Source organism: Rhinatrema bivittatum, chromosome 1 (assembly GCF_901001135.1).
Source record: "Rhinatrema bivittatum chromosome 1, aRhiBiv1.1, whole genome shotgun sequence".
Classification (NCBI taxonomy): Eukaryota; Metazoa; Chordata; class Amphibia; order Gymnophiona; family Rhinatrematidae; genus Rhinatrema; species Rhinatrema bivittatum.
In genome coordinates this window covers 254,613,756-254,635,608 of record NC_042615.1, presented here as the reverse complement: position 1 = coordinate 254,635,608, position 21,853 = coordinate 254,613,756, and the positions used below count along the sequence as shown (strand labels likewise).

At 42.7% G+C, this 21,853-nt stretch overlaps 1 protein-coding gene across 4 annotated transcripts in view; it reads left to right on the top strand.

Annotated features, from left to right (window-relative positions):
• LZTS3 (leucine zipper tumor suppressor family member 3) overlaps window positions 1-21,853 on the top strand; it is a 375,047-nt gene that overhangs the window by 171,337 nt on the left and 181,857 nt on the right. For 2 of the 4 annotated variants that reach the window (XM_029593789.1, XM_029593765.1), the window contains exon 1: window positions 9,031-9,206. The exons of the other annotated variants lie outside the window; for them this stretch is intronic. The gene's annotated coding sequence lies outside the window, so the exon portion shown is untranslated. Of the gene's footprint in view, window positions 1-9,030; window positions 9,207-21,853 lie in introns of those variants that run through there. 4 annotated transcript variants of the gene reach the window in all.

Here is a 21,853-nt window from a genome sequence, read left to right as displayed (position 1 = left end):
ATGGCTAAAATTTAAAAAAAAAATCCTTTCCACAGCCCTGATTACCCCTTCCCTCCCTCCTGTCTTCCCCAAGAAATATATTTCCCTCTGATTAGGTTTAGTTTGCCTGCTTCCCTCCAGCTATCAGAATTTTTTTTTTTTTTTTAAATGGCCCAATGCCTCAGGATCCTCCGCCACCTTCCTGTCCATGGAGGGGAAAAAGAGGGCTGAGCACAGGATCTTCTCTTTTGTGACAGGGCCCCCTAAATCATGACCCGGTCACTGGATGGGCCCTTGGGGAAATTCTTGGAGAAATGCACTTGGTATGGTTAAAATATAATGGGGTGCTCAGAAAGAAAAGCACATTCCCTTTTCCCCCCTTGAAGTTGAATCAAGCTGGACTGAAGCCAAGGGGGGGCGCATCTCTGTGCCTCCTTGCAACCACTGCCGGCGTCCAACAAGGCCACGACTCCAAGAGATGCAGAATACACTCCTGGGCAATGCTACCGAGTCAATTCTAAGGAATCGTTAATGTTAGGAGTGAGGGATCCCGTTCCTTGATCAGAAGAATATGGAAAAGGATTTTTTTTTTTTTTTAAATTACTGAAAGCTAACACTTTTGAACAGAATGTACTAAGGCATAGTTCCTCTGCTAAAAGGGGTAGAAATGAGTTGATGCTGTGCTAAAATGGGTTTTTGGTGGAAGCATATTTTGTTCTTGCTGTTGCAGCTAAGAATGCTGTAGCAAACCCTGTGCGCCCTGAGAAATCGGTGACTTTTATGAGTTTTACTCTGACAATTGGTAACCCCAGAACTGTGAAACAGGATTTTTGTTTGAAGATACTTTCAGGAGTGAGATCCTCCTTTATCCCAAGGTGTGGGTTTGACAGAAGACGTTATCAGTTGTGGAAGAAGTTGGGCAGCAGTCAGAAGGGGTCACAGAGAGGAAAGAGGTGTCTGGCCGAGCCTTCACTGTCCAGCATGGTAATGACAGCTCTTGCCTCTCAGCCAGGTTCAGTACAACATCTGATCAACCTTTTTTTTTTTTTGTTTTGAACCCACAATTTGATGGCTGAGCTCTATCATTCCATGTGCCCCCAACAGGGAGTTACACTTTTATGGACAAGAAGAAGGCAGGAAATCCCAGGGAAGCTGGCTTTCTTTTTACATTTTCTGACATCTGGAAGGAGAAGGGGGAGACTAACTCTGAACCCAGAGAAGCAGTTTATTGTGGGGAGGGGAGGGTGGGGGGTCAGGCAGGAGAGAAGGGTGATTAGGGCTGCGGACAGGTTTTTGTTTTTTTTTATTTATTCGTTGGTGCACCAAAATGGTACCGGCCTCAGGACCGGCTGAGGCCTTTCTCGGTACAGATTTGGCAGGGCAGGAATGACTGGAGTTTGCTCCTGCCCTGTTGGCAGCCGCACGAATGGGGTAAGTGTATTTGGATGTTGGGAGCGGGCATGGGGGAAGGGCTTTGAATTTTTATATTTTTGGCAGCGGTTGGCAGGGAAGGAAGAAGGAAGCATGGACGGAGGATCCCAACACCATTTTTTGTTTGCTGTTTTATCTTTATTTTCCTCTTTTTTTTTGTTAATTTATTTAATTTCAAATAAATTACATTAAATTAATTATAAATGAAATGGAAAAAAAAATGTAGCCACAGGGGAAGAGCATATAAAAATGTGAGGGTGCAGGGCCAGTTTGGGAGCATAGCGCTGGCCTCTCAGTAGGGCTCAGTTTGAAGTGGTCAAGCAGATGGTGTAGTGGATCTGGCCCCAGAGGCCAGGGTGTGACTTTCTTCTTCCTGAGCGGAACAGAGATTAAAAACACCCCGTGACTCCTCTCTGTAAATCCCTTCTGACTGCTTTTCCAACTTTGCACCCAGAAACTCACACGGTCAAATAAAGTAAGGACTCATTCCAAAGTGTATTCAAACCACCAACTTCTGTTTTTGTTTTTGTTTTGGGGGGGGGGGCACCAGTAGACAGATGGTTACATGAGAAATCAAAATACACAAATTAAATCGGGGATTCGCAGGTTTCCAAAGCAGGCGGCAGCATTCACTTTCAGAAACAACAGGTTGTTCCACTTTATCCTTACTAACTCTAACTCCCATTACAGTCCTAAATACACTGTTCCAAGTACTTCCCCTGCAATTATTACTCCATCCCATCCCTTTACAGAATCCCACTTCATGATTTGTCTTCGGTGAGTAACTAACTTAGCATCCTTTCCCCCAACACACAAATAATTTCTTCTTACCACCCTGGGGGTCACCTCTTTTCCCAGGACAACTCCTGCAGTATTCCTGGAAGCCTTGGCTAGGGTTTTCCTCAGATTCCTCACGTCAAGCCTCATCTGGATCACTTCCTGCCCAAGCCTTCCATTGACAGTGGGACCTTTGACAACTCTTCTCCTCGTGGACCCTGGATGAGCCCCTTTGGTTATTTGTCTTTGGGGGGGGGGGGGGAAATACCTTCCAATCTCAGGCCTTTCCCCGTGAGGGGGGGGGGAAGCCTCTGCAGAGCCCCCACTCTAGGGCCACCCATTCCAAGTGGGTTCCTTCCAACGCTGCCTACCAAACATTGAACTCAGTATTTTATAGTCCCAATATACTGCTCCTAGAGGATCTCTCTCCCGTCACTTCTTAAAAGAGACATTTCCCCACAGAGCCCGTAAACACTCTTCTCACATTTCTCTTTGTACCCATGTGTAGTGTAATTTTACCATACATGATGCAATCTGGCAGCTGCTTAATGGGATTATCCCATAGATAAATGCCATCCCATACCTTTCCCACATCTTGACTTTAGGTTACATGGACAACTTCTGCTCTCCTAAAGTATCTCCACACACCTTCATTCCACAAAAATTAGCATCAGAACCCAAGTGGAGGATAAGTAATCACCCCCACCCAGAATCCTCACCCATCACAAAAAATAAAACCCAGAATGAAAAAATTACAAGGCTACGAGGGGAGAAAGGTTTGGGTTTGAGGCTGTGGTGATCACCAGATGGGGCGAGCCTGGGGATGGGAAAACAGCCTAAGCCCAGCTCTACACTCCATTATCTGCTAGTACTGTGGTAGGCATACGTGGCTTCCTGCTCTGCTCTCCTCAGCCAGCAGTCACAGGAGCTGGCTGTACGTGTATTTTTCTTTTTACATTGCCAATGTGCTCATGACCCTAAATGAGAATTTTGCAACTTCATTTGGTGACCCAGCCAGAATTGGGGGTGTAGTGTGTTTGGGCCTACTGTGGCCTCAGGAATAGTCCAGGAACACGAGACCTGACTAGTCCAATTCTGGTGCAAAAGTGCTTCACACTTACAGAAACAAAATAATGGCTCACCTTGTATCCAGTACAATTGTCAGGTACAAATATACCAGCTCCCTGGGGCCTCCACAAGCTTTCTAGATCAGGGTTCTTATGGTAGGGTGAAGGGAACCTCCCTTCACCCAGAATCCTTGCAGTGTTCTGCCTTAAGGAGGACTGGGTTAGAAACCTGAACTGGTCTCCTTAAGGTAGAATGACGGAATTATCAGTACACTTTGACACAAAGGGGCAATTTTCAAACTATCAGGGTCATTATCAAATCTCATTATGGTGTTTTCGAATGTGAAAAATGTCTTAATGCATGTGAAAAGCACCATGATGCATGGTGCGATGCAAATTTTTTAAAGGGGAGGGATTTCTGAAAAAGTGGGCTGGCTTTACAAAGCCAGTCATTTTTTCACAAATTCCATTTTGGGTATTTTTGGGCTGAGGAAGGGCCTAGAATGTGGGGGGAGGGGGGGAGAGAGAAAGCCTCTGGGAGTAGTACCATAGTAAGCAGCTATTTATGCTACTATAGGAGGCCCATTTAGTAACTTGAAGTGAGGTTTAGGTAGTAGTGTAGGGGTTAGGGGCCACTTTTACATGCAGAGTGAGACGTACAAACAGAACAGTACACTTGTGTAGATTTGATGACCTTCAGAGTGAGGAAACTCACACAACGATGAGATTTGTACAATGTTCTCTCAACCTAGCTTAATGTTACCCAGGTAGAGAGTCCATCAAACTAGGTTGAGAGATCATTTTATAAATCTCATCGTTGTGTGAGTTTCCTCACTCCGAAGGACATCAAATCTTCACAAGAGTGTACTGTTCTGTTTGTACATCTCACTCTGCATGTAAAAGTGGCCCCTAACCCCTACACTAAACCTACTTTTTCCTGTGGACTTTGCACCACATTTCAAAGCTAAATTACACACATTTGTTCCTGCTTTTCTGGGGGTACTCTTTTCCTTCAAAATAATGCGTGGAGAATTGAAAATGCAAACTGTGTGCATTATTTACTGTCCCTGATGAAAACACGCCTGTGAAAAATGTTTCTTAACATGGTTAAACATACTTTTGGCCACACTGAAGGAGACCAATTGTAGCTGAGTAAAATGTTTACTTATCAGCATAAATGACTTTGAAAATTGCCCTTATGCTGTATAGGAAAAAATCCCACATTTCAATAGCATGCCAGCCTAAAGCCGGTTCTGAAAATAATCATTTGTAAAGTTTATTTATGCACACATCAGGGCATGACACTGACCCCTACCTTGCACTTCAGCTAGCTTGTGATAGCCATGTCTGAGACTCCGGAATTCTGAACAAATTGCCAGGACTCCGTGTCAACACCTGAAAACTCTGGGTGCGGAGGAAGAAAGCAGGCCTTGAGCGCTGCCAGTGGACCCCCATCCCACCAGTGGTGAAGACAAGAAGAGGCCCGCGCAGGATCCAACCTGGAGCAGGAGGGAGCCCGTTCAACTGCTGCTCCTTCTCCTGTCCCAGCACCGCGGTATTCAAAATCTGAGGAGCTAGCACTTCCTTCTTGCTGTTCTTGTGCATCCTGAGATCAGCAGAAAGGAAGTGCTAGCCCCGCGATTTTTTAATACCGCAGAGCTGGCACAGGAGGAGGAGCAGCAGCTGAACGGGTTCCCTCCTGCTGCCTGTCGGATCATGCACAGGCCTCTTATTGCCTACGCCACCGGTGGGATGGAGGGTCCATGGGCGGCCCTCTTCTTTCTTTTTTCGGACTGCCTCTGTCAACCCCGGGAGTGCTATTCCCCTTTCACCAGTAACCAAACACCAGGGTCATGCCACTCAGGGGCTAGCACCAGTTTCCAGCCTGAGCACCTACTGCAAGGGGCATCTCGCAAACAATTTTCAATTATTTATTTATTTATTTATTTTAAACAAATATTTACACTTCCAATCGCAGGATTTCCCTTTTCTTTGACCCCCACAGTCCTCTGGGGTATTCTCACGATGGAGGCTTTTCCTAGGACTAGAGCAAGGATAGGCATGAATGAGAGTGTATCAGGCTGTGAAAAGGAGAGAAGTGAGTGTGTGATTGTGTACGTATGTGTATGTGTGTGTGTGTGTGTGCGAGAGTGCGTGTGAGACAGAGAGGGAGAGAAGTGAGTGAGAATGAGCATGTATGTGTGTGAACAAAGGTGTGAGTGAACGAGAGTGCGTATGTTTAAGTCAAAGTTTGTGTGCATATCCTGCCCCCACCTTGCTACTCCGTGACAATTTCAGGGTGACTGGAAATCAAAAGTTCCCGGGTATGGCATGGCGATAGCTCTGTTTTGAGGCAGACCCTGGCAAGTTGCACACTCTTACATTTGCTTAGCATTTTACTAACTTAACCCTTGAGTGCATTATTGAAAGCAAATCTTGTTCTTTACTACCAAACCTTGACAAGGATTTCAGGTTGATCGTGCCGAGTGCAAATTTTGGCCATGACTGGCGAATCTCGCCAAGGTGTGCAGACCCACATTGGCCAGTCAAACACTGCAAACCAGCCCTTTTATGTTCATCTTGAAGAGCTTCTCATTTTGTACTCAAGAGAATGTCATTTTGTTTCTCCAAAAGTACCTATCTTTGCTTTTTAAAGCTAATCTATCAGCGGCTGGTTTTGTTTTTTTTTTTTATCTCACATCTCCTGACTGAAACTATATTCTGCCTTAAAATAACAATAAAATTTCTGGCCAGAAGCAGTGGCATGAGCAATCGCAAGCAAAAGCAGGTGTCCTAAATTGTTTTCCAGCAACGATTTTAATATATACAAATCAACAATGACCTAGTTGGATCTGGGATGGGACGACTGCTTCCTGGCGGGAAGGATTGTGGTTTGGTGTTGGAGTTTTACCGCTTAAAGATGTTTTCAGAGCTGAGTAGGAGGCAAATAGGCAGGAACCTGTTTATAGAACCAGCAGTTTGTTGTCTTTAATTTGGATATCAACGGGATGAGCGCCCGTACATTGACCAGGCAAATAATAATACAAATCTGCTTCTAATTGTCCACTTGACAGCATCAGCAGCCTGAATTACATCTAGGGATCTTCTTTTTCAGTTTTTATTTTATTGTCCCTGGGAGTTTTTCCGTCTTTATTGTAAAGAACAAAAAACGGAAAAAATTCAATGCAAAAAAAAAAAAGTCCTTTTATTCCACTGATTTTTTTCCTGTTTATTTTGTTATGATAAACACTGATTAGTTGTTGGAAAAATAAAATAAAACTGAAGGCGAAGCTTCCTAATTACACCACAGAAACACCTGGGGGTCTGCTCCGAAAAGCAAGCAAAAAACTTTTTTTATAATTTAGATTTTTATTGAGATTTTAAATCAATACATTAATACGAAATAAATCAATATTTCCTGAAAATTGCAGAAATACTAATTACAGATATATATATGTATATATTATCGCCGGCAGCACCTCAGGAAATAATTACACGTTATCCCGTGGCATTATGGGTGTGAAAGTGTGCAGCCCGGCCGCAACCACGACGGGCGAAAACACACCGCCACGATGCAGCCGGCTGCACAATTTCTTCCCCCCGCCCCTTTTTTTTTTTTTTAGCGTGGCTCATCGTTCTGCTATAAATGTAGCAGAATGATGAATCTAGGCCGTGGCTTGATAGGCCACATGGATATATCTGAACTTTGTTGGGTACTCTCTGCAATGTTTTTTCTTTTTCTTTGACATATTTATATTCCCCCATCTGTATGCAATGGGGATTTTCGCATATGTATAAATATCTATCTATTTATTTATTTATTTATTTATTTATTTAACAGTTTTATATACCGACCTTCATAGTAAATAACCATATCGGATCGGTTTACAATTAACAAGAATAAAACTGGGGTAACTATTCAAGTAAACGAAAGATAAACAGTAGGTAGGAATGAGTCAAAGTTACAATCAACAGGGAAGAGAACTTGGAAGCTTGCAACAAGCTGGAACATTGCTTATATATATATAAGCAATGCAATGAAAGTGAATTATCATGCGAAAATCCCCATTGCATACAAATGGGGGAATATAAATATGTCAAAGAAAAAGAAAAAACATTGCAGAGAGTACCCAACAAAGTTCAGATATATCCATGTGGCCTATCAAGCCACGGCCTAGATTCATCATTCTGCTACATTTATAGCAGAACGATGAGCCATGCTAAAAAAAAAAAAAGGGGCGGGGGGAAGAAATTGTGCAGCCGGCTGCATCGTGGCGGTGTGTTTTCGCCCGTCGTGGTTGCGGCCGGGCTGCACACTTTCACACCCATAATGCCACGGGATAACGTGTAATTATTTCCTGAGGTGCTGCCGGCGATAATGTGTAAAACAGTATCCCCCGCAGCACTGCCGGGACCTAACCCCGCCCACCCTCCTCACCTTCCTCTAATTTGCATTGTACCGCTGCGATGCTGCTGGTATCGTGTGCGCACACCATAAGGCCACATCGCAGTTTGATGAATGACCCTGCATAGCAGCAGTCTCGAGACACCCAAAAAACATCATGTCCATTCCACTTTATCAATGAATGCTTCTAAATGTAATGAGTTTGAAACACCTAAGTTATTTCTTTCATATATGACTAATCATTTACAATGAAACTTAAGATAATAAGTCTGCACCTAAATACAATACTTTCTGAGGCAGCAGGAGAAATTGACACCCTGGAAATATTTTTGTCCACAAAAAAGGAAGGAAAAGAAACATTGAGCTATGGGCAAAGTATGTATGTTTGGATTTTTTCCATAAAGTAGGCAATTTCTAAATTCAAACAGGCACAAACATTAATTAATAAAACTGCACACTCAGCCAAAAAAAAAAAGAGGCAGGAATAACCAAACTTGAGCCCTTTTTCTCTTTTTAATAAATAAATCCCATGCATTTGTTCTGGTACACATCTGCAGAGAGAAAGAGAGACTTTCATCTTTCACTGTTACCTAAGGCTGCATGGTTCAAAACATTTCAACCATGCAATTCAACAATGAATACTTCACTGTTCAAATTTACTCAAAGAATTATAAGACCCACCATAATAAGCTCTACCGCTTGTATCACCTTCATTGCTTTATACTTAATCATCGATCCTAATCAGTTCATTTTTTTATCAATATGCAAATAAAATTATTTATATGAAAACATCTTATTGATAACTTAACCTTGTTTTGGACGCCTTGATGGACTCTCCTTTGAGTGGTCAATGAAAATGTGAGAAGAAACTTAAGAAGCATACCCCTGTCTCAAATTGTGGTTGACACGTGTGTTGGGTTTGCTTAAAACCAGGGAGAAAAAATATGGATTCACAAACAAGATTAGTTATCAATAAGATGTTTTCATATAAATAATTGAATTTGCATATTGAAAAATGTATAGATAAAAAAAATGTTCTGAATAGGACCAATGATTAAGTATAGAGCTATGAAGGTGATACAACCGGTGGAGCTTATTATGTGTAAATTCTTTGTGTAAATTTGAACAGTCCAGTATGAATTGTTGACTTGCATAGTTAAGTCACAGATTTCTGACACCTCTCTTTATATCAGAACATTATAAGACATAATTTTAGGCCTGCATAGCGCGCACTTCATTCTTACACTATTTTTTTTTTCTCTTTGTGTACCAAAAGCCTTTAGAACAGCAGCCCCTTGGAAGCTGAGCTCAGTAAGGAAGGAGTTAATGGAATTCAAGGTGAGCTGCTTCCTAGTGTTTGCCAGTGGGAAGGAGCCGAGGTTCAGCTGTTTGCCTGCACTAAGAGGACAGGTGATTTGCTGTTTACAGCAGCAGGTATTCATGGCACAGACAGCGCCAAGTTTATGACTTGTTGAAATGAGAGGGGATTGAAGAGCCTGGGTCGGAGGTGGAAGGATTAAGTGCTGGAGACATGCTGCTTTGCTGAGGTAAAACTTCTGTCCTTTTCTTTTTTTGTATCCCTAACAGGGTTCCTTTTCTGCTGCGGCTGGTTGTTTTTAAGGGGACTTGATTTATGCTTTGTGTGGCGCGGAGCAGGAAACTGCAATATTTCTTTCTTTGTCCGGTTTCTTGGGGCCATGCTTTCTTTCCTAGGCTGAAGTAACAACAAAGTCTAGCTCACTTAAAAAAAACAACCCACATTTAGTTAGAGATCAGTTCTGAGGGTGGGTAAAAAGAAATGTGTACATTTGTTTGCAGCTCTTATACTCTCGGCTGGCACACTTTCTGCCTTAAGAACTAAGCTGAAACATGAAACCTTTCGGCCGCTGCTTTTTGTGTATACAGTTGGCAGGTTTTTCCCCTGCAGTATTTACTTCCATTTAAAACAGAATGGAATTTTGCCTCCTGTGTGTACACAATACATAACATAGTTATGAAAGACAGTGGTGTATTGTAAAGACTGAGTCACGAATATTTGTAGGCTCCTTGTTTCCATGTTTATCTAATTGTAAGATCCTGTGGTCAAGCAGGATTTTGAGAAATATAGAAATTTGCAGTGCCTACTTATCCTCTTCTTTGTTCTTTTTTTTTTAGGATAAAATATTGAAATAAATAGTTTTATACTATAAAATTACATACAAGGATTTTATTAATTTGAGTGATAGCTATATTGAATCCTTTTCTTCTGTATCATGTAAGCCGGTATGCCAAGAAGTTAAATAGTAGGATTTTGTGATACAGTCTTCTTAATTATTTATTTTTTTTGATCAGCACTTTACTCCTACAAGTTTTCAACTCCATCGAGATAGCACACTGTTGGAATATAACGCCACAAGCTTATATTCCCAACTACCTAGAGTATTTTTTGTTCCTGTATTTTATATTGCCCTCTCAATTCTGGCCAAGTCACTGCAGCGGCCCATGGTCAGGGGCCACAAACCACAGTTCCCTCTGGATCTCGTCTAATGGGCAATGATTGCTAACAGCGAATGATGGTTGAGTCTTTCCCCCACTCCACTCCACTCCAGGGGCTGTGAATGCTGCAACATCCCCAGCCAGCCCTAAGGAACAAAGGTCATGACCAGGAATCAAGCCCAGGACCTCCACAGTGACCTTCCCTATACATATATCATCCAGAATTTAGGAAATTGTATATCTTAAAGCCAATATTCAGAAATCCAGCATATGGACAAGTTAACCAAATAACGTGTCCCGGATATTCAGCGGGATAAACGTCTCACTGATGAATATAATCATCAAAATAGTCTGACAAATTTTAGCTAGCTGACATTCAAATCTAACTGTTTATTTTTTTATTTTTTTTATTTATTATTTATTATTTTTTTATATACTGACACTTGATCTCAATTGAGATATCACACCGGTTTACATTCAGGTACTGTAGGTATTTCTCTATCCCCATGTCTGAATACCCAGAGAATCTGAATTTTGAAAAGGCATTTAGCAATGTCCCTCATGAGATGCTATTGTGGGTTGGTAACTGGCTAAAAGATAGGAAACAGAGAGTATGACTGAATGGTCATGTCTCTCAATGGAGAAAGGTAAAAATACTAGTGTGCTCCAGGGACCTGTACTGGAACCAGTGCTTGTTAATATATTCATAAATGATCTGGGGAAGGGAGTGATGAGTGGAGGATCAGATCTGCAGATGGCAAAAAATTATTCAAACTAGTTAAATCACAAACGGATTGTGAGGAATTGCAAGAGGACCTTGAGAGACTGGAGGCTTGGGCATCTAAATGGTAGATGAAATTTAATGTGGTCAAGCGCAAAGTGATACATGTAGGGAAATTAATCCAAACCATAGTTACACAATGTTGGATTCAACTGGAAAAAAAAATTACTTTAATTTAAAAACGAGTATCCAAGACAAGAGGGTAAAAATCATAAATAGTAAGAGAAAAATCCTAGCAAGAAAAGCAATGGTGTTTTTTATCCATGGTGTATCTTCTATCCACGCTCCAGCCTCCACAGCTGCCGCTATCCCTTCCCCATAGAGGACAATCATAAAAGAAGAGATAATTAAAAAAAAACCCTTTTATCCAAAAATAGGTGTCTCCAGCACTTCTTTTTACCCCATAAATTCACAGGTCTCCTCCTTTGCTAGTAACTGAGCACAAAGAACCCCAAGAACCCTGTCCTTCCAGAGATGGGGGGGGGGGGGGGGGGGGGCAGGGGTCGTCCTATCAGGAGCTGTTCCAGATTGGATAACCATAGCAACCCTCCCCCCTCAAAACCCATCTCTTCTCAAAACTCCACAAACCCTTCAATACTCTCAAAACTCTTTGGTCAGTCCTCTAAGGGAGTAGAAAGACGCTGATCAGTCCTCTAGGGGTACAAGGAAGGACCCTTTGAACATACTTAGGGAAAAATGTATAGCCCTGAGACTCATCCCATGAAAGAGTGGGACAAAGGCAAGGGAAGGGTCCCAAAAATGCAAAAACCTTAGATGCTAAAACACGGCAACATAACAGCAGGAGCTGCACATACCGTATATATTGTTTGTATGTATGTATGTATAAGTATACTGATACATGGTTCATATGGTTTTGTTATTTGGACCCTCATCTGTTATGTAGTCTTTTATACTCAAGTAAAAACCTTTTGGGATGATGATATTTCTGTATGTATTGGGTTGCATTTTTGGATGTAGGTGTCACTGATGTTCCCCCCACCCCCCACAGATTCCTGTGGAGTTGGAATGAATAAATGACAGCCTACACAAATGAGTCAGTTTTTGATAATAAAGTGTGTACAAGCATAGCTTGGCTTCTTGCCTTTACAGCATATTGACGTCCTATCCCAAACATACTCCATGCACCTTCTCAGCCTTTTCCTGCAGGGCACTGATCTGTACGATTCTGCCTGTCGCAAAATGGAAAATGAGGATTATGCATATTATAGTGAGGCTAATAATTTTAATTCAGGTTTTAACATTTATTTAGATAGTTTGTCTTTTCAAAATTATGTGTGACTTTGTAATCTGCATTCAACTGTCAGATGGATAACGTGGAATATTACATTTAAGAAATAAAAAGAATAGTCGATTTGATATAATTTTGTATGTGATGACAGACAATTAATTTATGATATTATTTGGTGCATCATGACTTTTTGTTATGTAAAAGAGAGTGGAATAGGAGCAGGGGTACAGTGTTTGTGTGTATGAGAGAGAAGAGTTTGGTGCTGGGTGTATGTGTGTATTCCAGACTGGGTGGGAGGTCGAGGGGATGCAATAGGAAAGGGGTAGGAGCACAGTCGGGGTACTTGCTTCCTCCCTTCCCTGCCCAACCCTCACTGTGCAATTCAGGTCCTCTCTCCCTTGATCTTGGATTCTATCCTCCAGATCCTGGAACCTACCCCCTAATATTTCCTACTCCCTTGTTCTCTTCCCTCTATCCCAGAGCCTCTTTCCCTTTCCCTCCTCTTCCCCATTCCAGATTCATGATCTCCAGTCTTTTGCCCTCACCTCCCTCCACCCCAGATCTTCCTCATCCCTGATTCCCCCCCCTCTCTCTCAGTCCTTTTTTCCTTCTCACACCCTTCCCCTTCCCCATCCCCAATCCTCTCATTTTCTCCTCACCCATTTCCTCTCCCCATCATTTCTCCTCTTTAAAAAGAAAATAAAGTATACAAGACATAAGCAAAGTTGGAAAACAACTTCATTTTTATAATGTAAAATAAAAGATGGAAATGTTTGTCAGCTTGCTTCAGAAATTTTTCAAAATTTTGTCATAGACTCTACCCATGAGCTGCTCCAGGAAACTTTGACCTTCTGTTCCCTATTACCTGATATTATGAGTGGGAGGGGGAGGGGGGGGGGACAACAGCACCAACAGTACCTAGGGATGGCATAATCTTAAAACTGTCACTGGGCCCTGGACTGGAGTGCTGCTGATTGACTGATAAGCTCCCAGGGTTCAGGGCATGCAGGTGGTGAAGCAGCAACTCCTGGAAGCTGCAGGCATGGGATTACCACTGGCCTGGAATCTGTAGTACCAGGAGACACGCTGCAGGGCTTGGGGAGGCAGAAATGGTCCTAGGGAACAAAGATTTGCCTGAGTTTTGGGAAAGCAGAGCAGAGAGGTTATCCAAGGCTGTGAGGGTGGGTGGATCACAAATTGAGAGATCGGTTGAGTCTGCTGGCAAGGCGTAGGCACTGGGTAGTAGTGAATGGATGGGAAGGCTGAGCCTGCAGGAGAGGGGAGCCGGCCAGTGAAGGCTGAGGGGGAACCTAATGGAGAAAGGAACTGGGAGGGGAGCAGAGCAGACCAGTTCAGGGAGCACAGCAGGTTAGGATGGAGTGGAGCAGGCAGGGGGGTTCTTAAGTCCCCTACTCTGACATGTAAGTCAAACTATGCATATGGAGTAAGGAGAAGGGAAGAAGTGGTTAGAAGAAAGTGAAAGAAAGGGGGATTGGGAGAGACTGTTGAGAACTGGCTATGAGGGGGAGAGAGATGAACCAGACTGAGCTGGAGAGGAGAGACAGAGTATGGAGTGGGCATGGGTGACCTGTGGGGATGATACGGGATTGAGGATAGAAGAGAGCAAGAAAGACTGCTCCACTCTATGCATTTAAATATGGCCTGACCAGTTGCGGCCACAACCTGCCATGCTGTTTTTTCTTTTATCAGCCAGGGTATTCTGTGTTGAATAGGCACCCACAATCATTTTGAAAACTTGGCTCCTATGCTCCCCTGACCCAGTCCATGCCATTGTCTATTTCACAGGTCCAGTCTCTTCTATGCTCTCTGCTTTTACCCCATGCCCCAGCTGAATGATCTTACTGGAACCTTCATGATCTCAGCCACTCAGTTTGCTGCTTCTGCTCTCTCTCTTCCTTCCTCTTCTTCCTACATTCCAATCCTTTGGCATGCATCCTTCTGTTTCCTAACTCAGATCTGCTATGCTGTCACCCTCTAACCTCTCTCTCTCTTCCAGTTGAGTTCATTCTTCCCCTTTGCCTTGACTGACCACCATCTTCTGCTTCCTCTGCACTCAAATGTGCCAAAATGGCCAAATTCTAAGTCTCCTCTATATCACCAGTCTTTTGCTATTTATTTATTTATATATTTGTATACGCCGACATTCAAGCCAAGATATCACATCGGTTTACAAAAAAATAAATGAGGCTGTTTACAATGATTTTTGAATATTATTCAAACTGAGACTTGATAACAGAAATCCATATGATTGACAGTATACATGATAAAAGAGAAACATACTATAATAACTGTTTCTATCTAAAATAACCATATAAATATGAAAGCAACTTTATGGGTATAGTTACAACTCATTGTTTATAGATGTTACAAGTGGGCACTCATTATGAGAACTTTAGTAGATATTCGGCATTATTGTTTTGTTGTAAAGGCTTTTTGAAAAAGCCATGTCTTTTAGATTTTTTTTTTTTGAATGTTTGTATCATGGATTCCATTCTTAGTTCTCTTGGAAGGTTGTTCCATAGGGTTGGACCCGGCAAAGATAATGCCCGCTCTCTGACTGTGTTCAGGTGGGTTAGTTTTGGAGAGGGGATTGGGAGTGTAGGTTCCTTTCAGGGATATGGAAGTGTAAAGCGGTATTAAACCAGTCTATTTTATTGTTGTATAGTGTTTTGTGAATGAGGGTTAAGGCTTTGTATTGGATTCTGTGTGAGATGGGTAACCAGTGTAGCTCTTTGAAGATTGGCGTGGTATGATCTGTTGTTTTACTGTTTGTGAGTGATCTTGCTGCTACGTTTTGTAGGAGTTGCATCGGTATTACTCTTACTTGTATTTTCATTTCACCAAGATGAAATCTAATTGCTATTAGAGATGAGCTTCGTTTTTTTCTAACGGGTCGTTTTTTGAGTCGGATGCTTCGGGGTAAAGTTTGTTTTTCCTCGGTTAGTTTTTTGGAAAAACGAACAAAAAACTAAACGGGGAAAAACAAAATGGGCCCAAAAAATGACGCGGGAAAATGAAGCTCAAAAAAACCCACCCCAAGCATTAAAATTTACAATAATACATTAAATACAACAACCCCCCCCCACCACCATCCCGATCCCTCCCCCAAGACTTACTAACATCCCTGGTGGTCCAGCGGGGTCCCGCGAGCGATTTGTCCCTCCGTGCCATCGGGCTGTGTGGCCTGCCTCGCATCAAAATGGCGCCGATAGCCTTTGACCTACTATGTCACAGGGGCTACCGGTGTCATTGGTCAGCCCTTGTCACATGGCCATCGGCGCCATCTTGTGCTCCTACCATGTGACAGGGGCTGACCAATGGCACCGGTAGCCCCTGTGACATAGTATGGGCAAAGGCTATCGGCGCCATTTTGGTTACTGGCAGCCGACGGCCAAAAGTCCCTGGTGGTCCAGCGGGGGTCCGGGAGCGATCTCCTGCATTCGGGCCGTCGGCTGCCAGTAATCAAAATGGCTCCAATAGCCTTTGACCTACTATGTCACAGGGGCTACCGGTGCCATTGGTCAGCCCTGTCACATGGTAGGAGCACAAGATGGTGCCGCTGGCCATGTGACAGGGGCTGACCAATGGCACCGGTAGCCCCTGTGACATAGTAGGTCAAAGGCTAACGGCGTCATTTTGACGCGAGGCAGGCCAAACAGCCCGACGGCACGGAGGGACAAATCGCTCGCGGGACCCCGCTGGACCACCAGGGATGTTAGTAAGTCTTGGGGAGGGATCAGGATGGGGGGGGGGGTTGCATTTAATGTATTATTGTAAATTTTAATGCTTGGGATGGTTTTTTATTTTAAAAAATAAAATGTGCCCCTCCCCCCGTACAAACCCGAAAATTTTTTTTCTCGTAGTTCGGGGAAATCTGTTTCGGGGGCGGGGCCCCCGAACCATGACGAATTAGGCAATTTCAACGAAATTGCCTAATTCGTCATAAACGAATGCACATCTCTAATTACTATCTGTCTTTAATTCTCCCTTTTCCCAACCAAGCCCACCTGCTTTCTTATATCATGCATTTCCTCCTCCATCCCCATCCAGCTCTTACAGTATCTCGTCCTCTCTTAGTTTGATAGGCTCTTAAATTTAGCATACAGAAGATTTTCAACATTTCTATCTGACACTTTAAGACTAAGATGTGCATCTGCAAACCCTTGTCAATATCCTTTCCTATAATTCTGTTGACCCATTTCAATCTGGTTTCCAGCCATTTCACTCCACTGAAACTATTGTTCTCCATCTTTCTAATTACCTCCAGGTCTCTTTCTTTTCTCATTTCTCTACCAGTCTCATTCTCTACTGGTATCTCTCTTGAACTCGATGACTTTTCATGACTTGATTCTTCTCCTGTTTATCTAATCACTACTTTTAAATTCTTGTTAATAAATATTTCTATAAACATAGAATATGCTATAGCACATATAATCTGCCCAGTTTATTTTCTGGTACATGGCAGAGATCTCAATTGATCTCTGACTCTTCCTTCGCTCCTCTTCTCTTCTCACTCTGTAGGTGTTTCTCAAGGCCCATTACTTTGGATCTCTCCTCTTCGCAGTCTTCTCTTGCTCCAAATATGCACCAATATCTTCCCTTGATTGTTGTTACCATTCCTCTTCTAACGATACTCAGATCTTCCTCTCCTATATCTACCCTTCATCTTGTCTCGCCACTGTGTGTCCTGGATGTGTTCCCGCTTCATGATGCTCAGTCCCTCAAAAACACAAGTCTCTTTCTTTGCTTCTGTCAGGGCTTCCTAAGTCCCTCTTGGCTTACTTTCTGTTAACTGTCCCCATCTCTCAAATCAACTCCATAAAACTGTAGGCATTGCTATTGATTCCTCTCACACTCAGCTCCCATATCCTCTTAGCTCTCTGTTGTCCTCCGTGCCTTTAGTTGTATTTATTTTGATTTATATTCTGCCTTTCATGCACTTCAAAGTGGATCACATTCAGCTACTTTAGGTATTTTCCTGTCCCCAGAGGGCTTACAATATAATTGTACCTGAGGCAATGAAGGGTGAAATGACTTGCTAAAGTCACAAGGAGTGGCAGCATTCCTATAATTATCTCCATGTAGCTTTTGTTTCTTTTTTAGATTATTATAAGTCTCCTCACTGGTCACCTGGACACCACATTCTGCCACTGTCAAGTCCTTCAAAATTCTACTATATGTTTGCACTACCATCTTCCCTATTAGTATCTTTTCACTTGCTTTTTATTACATGCCAGTCATCGTGTATATGCCTTACATAATAAATAACTATCACATATAAGTGGATTCATGATTTTGCTCTTATTTACCTCCCCTCTTGTGCAGCTCACAACTAACTTTCTCTCTTTGCTTTCAGTCCCTTACTCTTCTCTCTACAGCACTTTCTTTGCACTTTCAAGCATTCTTACTATTGGATCTGTCCTTGGAATACATTTTCTGTTGATGTCCAAGATGTGCCCTTTCTGGAAGGGAGGGAGATGTAGTTGTTGTGCAACGGTGACACCTAGTGGCTGGATTTAGGGCCCATGATTGGAGGATTCTGGAAGCAACCCTGAGGCATGAATCCCAGACAAGGACTATCTCTGCAATAAAGTAGGTGGGAAGGGATATAAAATAGAGGAAGAATCCCCGGATGGTTGTGAAGGAAGACCCTTGGTGCCAGATCCCAGTCCTGGTTTCCATTGAGCTGGAAGCCCAAAAGAATCAGGAGAAAAACTGCCTGCCCTCCAAAGACCATTAAATAGTTTAGCTAAGAGTTAAAATAACTAATTTAACTGGTGTGGCCTGGTCTCCTAACTTGGGTAACTGCCTCATGAGCTTACTTTACATTGGAGTGTTATAATTAACCCAGGGACATTGAATACAAGCTGGTCTGAGAACAGCTGCACTCCAGAGTGGTAGTAGAAGACTGCCAGACATTGTTTCCTCTATGCACTGTGAGCAGAGACATGTAGAAGAAAAAATCCCCAACTGTTTACTTAAACCTGATCAGAAGACATGCGCTGTTGCAGAACCCAGCAGTTGCAGGACTAGTCAATACGAGGGGAGAAACCCCTTCACCCTCTGATGATGAAATGAGACAGGAAATCCAGAAGCCTGGTGCATTGTGGGATGTGGTTTCTCCAAATAAGGAAGAAAAAGCAGGCACTTGTTCAGATACCCCTGGTGGAGAGAGAGAAAAATCCTGATAGTTGAAAAGGAGTGGAGAGTAGTTTCTACCTGTAGCTACCAGAAGGCAGACGAGTCTGAGGTTGGAAGAATTTCAGCAAAGGGGATGTAATAGCCTCAGATAGGGGCTGTATATTTTGACGAAGAAGGCCTACTGTAAAGTTTCCTGTTCGGGGCTGGTTGCTGTGGTCTGCAGGCAAATGGACTTGAGTTAAGTACACAGATAGTTAAGGACATTCCCTCAAGAAAAGAAGAGGGAACTTTTTTTTTTGGTTATTCCCCATTCCCTGGAGGGCTGCAGCAGCCCAGCCCAATTCAAACACAGACTTGTGCTTGGGTGGCGGTCAGCCCAATGCTGCTCCTGTGCCTGTCTGGACATTGTAAATCCTTGGTGGCCTGGAACAGACTGAGAGATTTTGTTTAAACTCAGTATACATAGAGAGGAGTGGGGACGTTGGAGCCGGCCAATGGAGAGGGCCGCGTTGCCCACCGTAAAATATTCACCAGAAGTTGTTTCTGCATGAGTTATTCAGATCTTCAAGGGTCCCATTCGGATGGTATGCATACCTAAACAATATGACTGGAAAAATCACAAGGGGGATTGGTTTAGAGAACCGTTGCGCCAGATATAATAAATAATGACATTATTTGGTGTATATAACTGCTTGTGGGGTTCTGGCTCCATTTGGAGAGAGTGTTGCCCTGTAGAATTCTTAACTGTCATATAATTCAAATTTCAGTGCTGCTACCTGCTTGTTATATCAATATTTAACTACATTTGTTTTCTATTGCTATCTCCTGTTTTTCCTGTATTTTTCCCTTTTTTCTAGTAAGGGTTTAGTCACTGATTTCTGTGTATAGCTATTGCCTAATTGCTGGGGTGAATTTTCAAGGGAGACATGCACAAGGTCTAAGGGAGAGACAGGGACATTGTATTGAGCGGGTACAGGGCTCATCTTCCAATCGCTATACAGTAAACTGCAAACCCACTACCCCATTCGTATAAACCCAAGGGAAAAGGTGGAGGGATCTTCTGTGCAGCCATCTTTTCCTTGGCATCACTATAACCTGAGAGGGGTGTTACACTATATTGAGTTGATTCAAACTGTGTGTGTCTCATACAGAGCCATGTATCTTGACTTGACAGGCCTTTTTCAGTGAGTAAAGCTGCGATGTGTGTTCATATATCAGTCATCTAGATAGTTTGAACTGTTATGAGTAATGTAGGCATTTAAAACCCTACCTTTGTAAATAGATTTAGTTTTGCTGTTTCATTATAGACCATTAGTATATGTAGATGATTTGGCCTAGACTAAGGCTGTGCAAATCTCTTTTACAAAAAGATTAACAAATTGATTGAGGAACCCAAGAAAAAACCCCCACAGATTTAGTGAATGGTTTTAAAGCAAAAGCCATACTTGTGGCAAAAAAAAAAAATAGCTTTGGATTGCTATAAAATCTGAGGTGGATTTGAGGAAATCCCGTGGGGGATTTTTTGAGTCAGCAAATCTGCTTTAGATTTCCATGGATCTGCCTTGGATTTCTGCAACATCCATAGGGAAAATATTGTTGGATTTTTGCAGCAGATCTTAGGGAAATATGTGTTTTCCATGAAACATGAGCCAAGCTGAAATCCACCTGGTTCTAGTTGGACCGCAAATAGTTTGCACATCCCTAGCTATCAGTGTTTGACCAAACTGTTGGCGATCTCATCTACCTTGTTTCTATGGAGAGGCTTCAGGTCCAGTGGGAACTGATGACTAGGAAGATGGAACAGAGTGGCACAGCCACTGATGGGTCAGAAGTACTGGGAGTAAAATTTGGGACCGAGTACCAGGCAAGGCCATCCAGGAGTTGGGAACCCTATAAGTGAGCTGTTGCACTAGCAAGTTCTGTCTTTTCCTTCTGGCCTTTATATCTTGTCACACCACAGGGTTCCGCCTTCTCTTGCTCCAATCACTGCGCCCTGGAGACGTGTCCTAGAACTCTCATGAAAAAGCCAATATTGATATATATTTTAGATTTTCTGCTTCCTTTGCATTCCTGTGGCTCCATTGCCTAGTCTCCCGTCTCTGATGCTAACACCTGCATATTCAGGTCCCAGCATTTCTGACACTAATTTAGCCCATCTACTGACTGAATCCATTTATTATTCAGCCTACTGTACAACAGTGTTTGCAAAATCTTTGGGATTAGACCACTTTCCTAAAAAAGAAAATTCTGGACCGGTGGTGGTCTTGCTTGACAGCTGTCAAAAGTGTATTTGTGTCCCATCACAAGACCCCAAATACCCCACCTCAATTATGGGCTTAAGCTGCTAATTTTTCTTTCCTGATATTATGCCTTTCTGAAAGTCTAAGATTCCCTGCTATTTTTTATTTTGGGGGGGGGGGAGGGAGAAGGAAGATTACTTCCTGGACCCTGAGTATTGCTCATATTTAATTCAATATTAAAATCTCTTGTATACAGCAGTAGTAATCACGCTGGAAGTTGGCATGGTTTCCAACTTAACTTTACTGATTAAAGGTGGAAAGTTGATGAAAATATTCAGTTATAAGTTCTTAGTCTTTACTGTCCATTTATAGCTGTAATTATTTTAATATATCTGTGACTTTAAGTTTCCAGCTTATATTGTTGATGAACTCCATCAGTTTATCTCATTCCTAATCCTTTCCAATTGACGGAGTAGTTCTAAAGCTTCCTCCCAGAATTCTGTGGATGGAAAAATCTCCCAATGTATTTGTATTAAAGCACTTAGTCCAGTTGCTCAGCACAAAGTTCTTACTTCTTCTCCTTACTTCCCTGTTGGTACCTGAAGGTATCCTGTCATGGTTATCACGGCATGGGTACCACTAGTCTCCTCTGCACTCCATATTCTCCTTCTTCCCAGGAATGAATAGAGATTCATTCCCCTGCGGGACTGCCGGTAGTTCACTAGATCTCTCTTTCTGTGAGAGACTCCGTACTCCTTCAGATGTTACTGCTCTGAATTCCTGGATCCAGGACAATTCAGGCAGAGGAGAAAAATGAAATTCTTAAGAAAACATGAACCCAAAAGGAAGGAAGGGTAGACAAAACGTTTTTCTCCTAAAAACAAAAGGGCAAAAAAGGACTTCTCTCAGAGAGGGGGAAAAAGGGCACCTTTTCCTCTTGTCCGTACCCAGGCTTCACCCCTAGAAGCACAAGGGGCCTTCCCCCTGGAAAACAACAAAAACCAGGAGCAAGCATAGAGACATTCTGCCTCCTGAAAGGGCTAACTCAAACTGCACACCATAAAATGGTAGCACTGAGTTTTATAGTCTAGGACTCCACCATTTCAGTCTCTCACATGGGGGCGCTAAACCCCACAATAACATTACTCCTATTCCCCCTATGACAATGGGAAATTCCTCTTAGCAGGAACTCATAGGATTCTCTACATTTGCTTAAGCATGGCTTGACTTGAGACCCACGTGCTGAAGAACCCAACACTAACAACAATTCTCATACTTATGCGAGGC